Source organism: Gymnogyps californianus, chromosome 5 (assembly GCF_018139145.2).
Source record: "Gymnogyps californianus isolate 813 chromosome 5, ASM1813914v2, whole genome shotgun sequence".
In the NCBI taxonomy this organism is placed as follows: Eukaryota; Metazoa; Chordata; class Aves; order Accipitriformes; family Cathartidae; genus Gymnogyps; species Gymnogyps californianus.
The window spans coordinates 22,010,494-22,016,930 of record NC_059475.1 but is presented as its reverse complement, the minus strand read 5'-3'; positions in this window follow the sequence as shown (position 1 = coordinate 22,016,930).

Here is a 6,437-nt window from a genome sequence, read left to right as displayed (position 1 = left end):
TCTGGCTATAATAAAAGCATATCAGCATAAAAAGAGAAGCAGGGACTCTGGGGAAAAAAAAAAACCAAAACAATGACTAGACGTTTCTTGAACAGGATGCATTTTAAGATAGACTATGCCATATGGTGAGAGAAAAAGCTTAAAATATCTTTTTTGTTTTTCAGCTTGTGAGATAACATTGTACTGGTGAACAAATATAGTCTGTTTATAATGCTATGCTACGAAACCTCTGCACTTTCATAGAGGTTTCTGGCACTCAGAGATTGCAGTGGTAAATCAGCTTTATAGTTCTTTAAAATTTCCTTGTAAGTCAAATTTTGGAAAACAGCTGAGAAACACCATTATCTATAGTCGAAGCAGAAGTTAGGGTACGTAGGAGAAAATTGGGACTTTGAGTTTCTGTACACTAATCCAAATTCTGACATTTTCTGCATAGAAGTTCAACTGTTTTCTTGTAGTCTCCTTAGTAGTTGCTCTTTGTGCAAACAGTTTCTGACTCTATCCACAATACTTTCTGGAAGAGAGATTTGCCCCACAGGAAGCACTGAGAAATATTTTAGAACTGAATTAGTGCTGGATTCAATGTTGTGTGCTGGCTCATTGACAAACATCCCATGGAACTGAATGCATTTTCAAGTGAATTGGTTGCTTTTTATTAAGATGATCTGAAGTCTAGTCACACTTAGATCTATTTGTGCCCTTTGCAGGGTTTAGAGGAAAATACTGAAAATGTAAAGGGTCAGCTATCTCAGACTTTAGCCACTGGAAGTCGGAGAGGAGCTCTGATTATTTTTTTTTTCCATCTTGATTTTTCTGTTTTTTCTGGTTGAATGTGTATAGCAAACCTAGCACTATCCAGTCACTTCTCAGAAAACATTTACAAACTAAAGGGTTTTTAGTACTTTGAGAAGCAACTAGTTGGATATATAGCTTCTGGAACATATTGGAAAAGAAAGATGAAGCTTTGGTGTGAGAAGGAACTTCTGTTTGCAGGTTAAAGCAGTATCATCTGTGGTCACTGTTTTCAGTTGAAAGATACTTTGAAACTGTATTTCTTGAAATCACCTGGAAGTTTACAGCACTTCCTTACAGCACAGCATTAATAAGACTCCTAATGTATCTGATGGGTACTTCCATGCTGCTATCAAAGCTATAGGGAACTTTCAAAGTGGATACCAAGAACAATAGTCATTACGGGACAGGCAAGGAGGGGTTTCCTTGGGTTTTTTTTCTGCTCATTGACACATACCATACTTTTGTTAATAAATGGTTAATATACAGATTTGGTGAGAAAAAAATTAAGCAATTAAGATTGGGTCTTTTTATCCCGAACAGGTCTAGATGAATGCTAATAACTGTGTTTGGATTTAGTTAAGACTTACTTAACTGCAGAGCTCTGATGCACCAATTCAGCCATGGGGGTTTATGTGGCCACTAGAAAGTTATTCTGTGCGAGTGATGTAGTCCAAAATCACTGGTGTAGCTGCTTTCAGTGACAAACCTGTGAGAATTTACTGCAGGAAACAGTGTTTCAAGAGCCATCACTCAAGAAATAAATTCATAGGAGAACTTGCATTTTGTTTCCCATTGTCATGACAAAATTAATTCTTACTATCTATCTCAATCAGAGCTCCTTGTTCAGTCTGCCTTTCTGTGAACTACTCTGAATTATATAAAAAAACCCCACACTTCTACTCCTTTTTGTCCCTAGCCAGCATGTCTAGGAGCTGCTACATTTCTGATCTTCTCACATTCTCACTGGCTTAATCTTTGTTCAGTGCCCTTGAAAACTACGTTAATCCCCAGTCATTTCATAGCCTTTTTCTTTGTGCTACCGGGCACACCCCGGGTAGAAGCAAATGCAAGATCATGATTTTACTTGTCTCTGAGTTTCTGAGCCTGCAAGTAGATAATTTTTTGCAGAAAGCACATTGTTATTATATCCTTTGCCATAATAATAATATGATTCATCCTTAACTCTATTACTTTTCATCTCAGCCTCAGTACATAATTCTGGGGTAATGAAGCGTGCGACTTCCCAGGTTGTTACGCCACTATAAAGCCCTATCAGAAATTTGACGGTTAAAAAAGATATTCCACATGTGCATCATTACATAAATAAATGATCATCTTTATGGTAGGTATTATACTGTATGGTTTAAAACACACTTCCTTGCTTTAGACTCTGAATGATGGATAGAATACAATCCCTGTAGATAGAAACGCACCTTGTTTTTTCCAAACAAGAAACAAACCGGCAGCCCTCCTTCCACAAAGAACTGATATCCCTTTAAGGCCTGAAATTTAGAGTAAATCTGAATCTTTACCATGTCATAGCAGGATTTGCTTTTTTAGGTTGATTAGGCTTGAGATTCAGGATCAGAAAAGCAGAGATAGTAAACAGACAGAGCCAGAGATTCACATAACTATGTCAGTGCCAAATTTAAAGACCCGTTAAAAAAAAAGTTCATGTCCAGATCCTCAGCTGGTATGAATCAGAGGACTTGGCAAATAGGAAGAATTATGGAAGCTTTTTCTTTGTCTGCTAAAGCGTGAGCTATATGACAAATTCTTTCTTCCTGCAAACAACAGCTAATCTCTACCAAGGCAGTGTTATTTCACCCTTGAGATGCTCACAAGGAGAGGAGCGTAACATAAGTCTTTGGTCGCTCACTCTGCTTTGTAGACTGGTCAGCGTGTGCAGATGCAAGAAGCACCTTTGGGTCTTTCAGATATTTCTGGAAGGAGTGGATTTTCAATTATTGAAACTTTTGTCCTACTAAAGTGCTGGGGGTCTTCCTTGCCAAGGACCGTGGAAGTTCATGGGACACCTGTCTTGTGTGAGGTCTGGATAACTACCTTGGCTTTGTTTTTAGGAACTGTAACTTAATCTCTTTGTCAGGCTTTGTCATGCCACTAAATTAGAAAGTTAGTTAACTCGCTAACATGCCCACACAGAGACGCTCCAACACACACTCTCTTTGAGGTGTTAAAATCAGGTTGTCATATGACAAGGTAAGAGACGCCTGAAGGCGCTGCTTTGTGGGGTCCCACAGCCAGCAGGTTCATGGCTGCCCAGTGGAAGGATACCTGTAAAGCTTCCTGTGGCTCCCTACCATCAGACCCACTACCTGGTGGGTAGAGAGTTGATGTTACAGATCTCCTTTTCGCAACTTACTGCAGAAATTTCCATCTCTCTTCCTTTCAAACACCTAGGTGTTACTCTGATTGCTTTCTCCCCTGTCTACCTGAAACTGCCAAAACGTTTCTAGGTATGCAGTTACATAGCTGTTTGTGTAAAATACGATTACCTTCTTTCTAACAAAACCAGTGTGATTCAATGTGATCTGCTGGCTTCATGTGGTTTATGGTGCAGGGTTCCATGAAAAGTGAACTTTAGTTCACAACCTCTCCATAGGGACTCATTTTCTTTTCCATATAATATGCCATAAAATGCTATGTAAAAGCTAAGTTGCAAGTTAATAGGAAAAATCTTGCACAGGAAGAGGCTTTATCCACACACTGCAGTCTGTCTAAAGAGACTATTCAAAGCCATGTATGTGGACATACACAGGATGTGTCCTTCCTGCCCAGCAGATCCATCACCTTTACTTCTCTTTCTTATTGTTCAGATGTATTGCTGTAGCCCAGTTAATACATAAGTCAATACATTAGTCAATCAGATATAAAGAAACCCGGGGGGGGGGGGGGGGGAGAAGTCTCTGCTCCACAGTGATAAGTATTTGTGGAAAGATCTGATAGATATGTAAAAAAGGACCATGTACTTGTAAAAAAAATCGTGTCACGTTATACTTCATTTTCCTTTGCTCCTGCTTTCAAATGGGCTCTAGACTACCCTTTCTCCACTGTACAATTAAGCTTCCCAAGCCAGATTCAAAAGCTGGAGAAACTGTTAAGGGAAGCATTTAGTGAACAGAAACCTCCTGTCAATTCTAATAGGGCTTTAAAAACACAAACAAATGGAGCCTAAGTTCAAAGATTGCAAACTCAGGTAGATCATGAAGAGCTGTTTTCCTAAATGACCTCATGGAACAATATTTTTAAAAAATCAGAGGAAAGAGATACATGTAACCGCTAACTAATTCGGAGACAGGAGTGGGTTCACACAGACTACTCTTCCTTGCAGGTTCAGTAAGGGTGCTGCTAGTCAGTTATTTAAATATAGAATCATAGCATCACAGAATCATTTAGGTTGGAAAAGACCCTTAAGATCATTGAGTCCAACGGTAAACCTAACACTACGAACTCCACCACTAAACCATGTCCCTAAGCACCACGTCTACACATCTTTTAAATACCTCCAGGGATGGTGACTCAACCACTTCCCTGGGCAGCCTGTTCCAATGCTTGACAACCCTTTCAGTGAAGAAGTTTTTCCTAATATCCAATCTAAACCTCCCCTGGCGCAACTTGAGGCCGTTTCCTCTTGTCCTATCACTTGCTACTTGGGAGAAGAGACTGACACCCACCTCGCTACAACCTTTGTTCAGGTAGTTGTAGAAAGCGATAAGGTCTCCCCTCAGCCTCCTTTTCTCCAGACTAAACAACCCCAGTTACCTCAGCCACTCCTCATAAGATGCTCTAGACCCTTCACCAGCTTTGTTGCTCTTCTTTGGATGTGCTCCAGCACCTCAATGTCTTTCTTGTAGTGAGGGGCCCAAAACCGAACACAGTATTCGAGGTGCGGTCTCACCAGTGCCAAGTACAAAGGGATGATCGCTTCCCTAGTCCTGCTGGCCACACTATTTCTGATATAAGCCAGGATGCTATTGGCCTTCTTGGCCACCTGGGCACACTGCTGGCTCATATTCAGCCAGTTGTTGACCAACACCTCCAGGTCGTTTTCTGCTGGGCAGCTTTTCAGCCACTCTTCCCCAAGCCTGTAGCGTTGCATGGGGTTGTTCTGACCCACGTGCAGGACCCGGCACTTAGCCTTGTTGAATCTCATACAATTGGCCTCAGCCCATCAATCCAGCCTGTCCAGATCCCTCTGTAGGGCCTTTCTACCCTGAAGCAGATCAACACTCCCACCCAATTTGGTGTCATCTGCAAACTTACTGAGGGTGCACTCGATCCCCTCATCCCGATTACTGATAAAGATATTGAACAGAACTGGCCCCAATACTGAGCCTTGGGGAGCACTACTTGTAACTGGCCACCAACTGGATTTAACTCCATTCACCACAACTCTTTGGGCCTGGCCTTCCAGCCAGTTTTTTACCCAGCGAAGAGTACACCCATCCAAGCTATGAACAGCCAGTTTCTCCAGGAGAATGCTGTGGGAAACAGTGTCAAAGGCTTTACAAAAGTCCAGGTAAACAGCATCCACAGCCTTTCCCTCATCCACTAAGCGGGTCACCTTGTCATAGAAGGAAATCAGGTTAGTCAAGCAGGGCCTGCCTTTCATAAACCCATGCTGACTGGGCCTGACCACCTCATTGTCCTGATATGGTTATGATTAAACTCACTCATATGATGATGTTAAACTCACAGAATGTATACTAAATGCTAACTCAGAGGAAACAACATGGTTGTGAAGTGATTGAAGGAGAAAAGTTCTTCTCCCACTGCAAAAAGGCAGGTCATGCTTCAGTGTGTTGCTTGTAATACCAGTCTCTAGGCCAAACCAGGCTCCATGGTAAATGACTAAATCTCCACTCAGAATTCATTAATGTCTTACAAATAACACAAAAAAACCCTACATAATGCAGTTAAAATTCAATAGAAGGGCTTAGTGGCAGCAAGAGGCTTAAAATAAACCCCTTGTTAATGCAGACTAAAGCTTATGTTACTCTTGTTTGTAGTAGTTTTGTGTGTTTGTTTTTGCATTTTTTTTTATTTTTGTGAACAGGCTGAGACCTGACCAGAATATTTTATTGATCTAAAATACAATGTTTAACAACTGGACATCATGCAGCAGGAGTGATGCCAAAGCTAATGTATGCTTTGCACAATAGAAGTATTTTAGCTGTTTCCCCTGCATGGCCTGTTATATTGTGGCTGTATATGATGAGCTTTACCAGCTCCACTGTGGTTTGAAAAATATATCTAATCTAAGAAAATAAACCCTTACCCTACAGCATATGCCATGGCACAGTGGAACAATGTAGTCCCAGACTGTCTCCCAAAAGAAGCTCAGCAGCTGTTATCTTGATATAATTACTTTAAGTAGCAGACAACTATTTCAACTCAAACTAGAAGTTTCTTGGTAAGCTGATGCTTGAGCCCTAATTTCACAAGAGTTGTAGCAGACAGTCCAGACTTCTCACATGCAGCTAGTGAAATCCCTCTTGTCCTGGTGATGTTTCATAAGTTTTTCTAGTCACTTGTCTTTTATCTAGCAACCAGAGTAGACCCTTTCCTACATATGGGATAGGAGTAAGCTGATCGTTTGGGGTGGAGCAGATCCATACTCT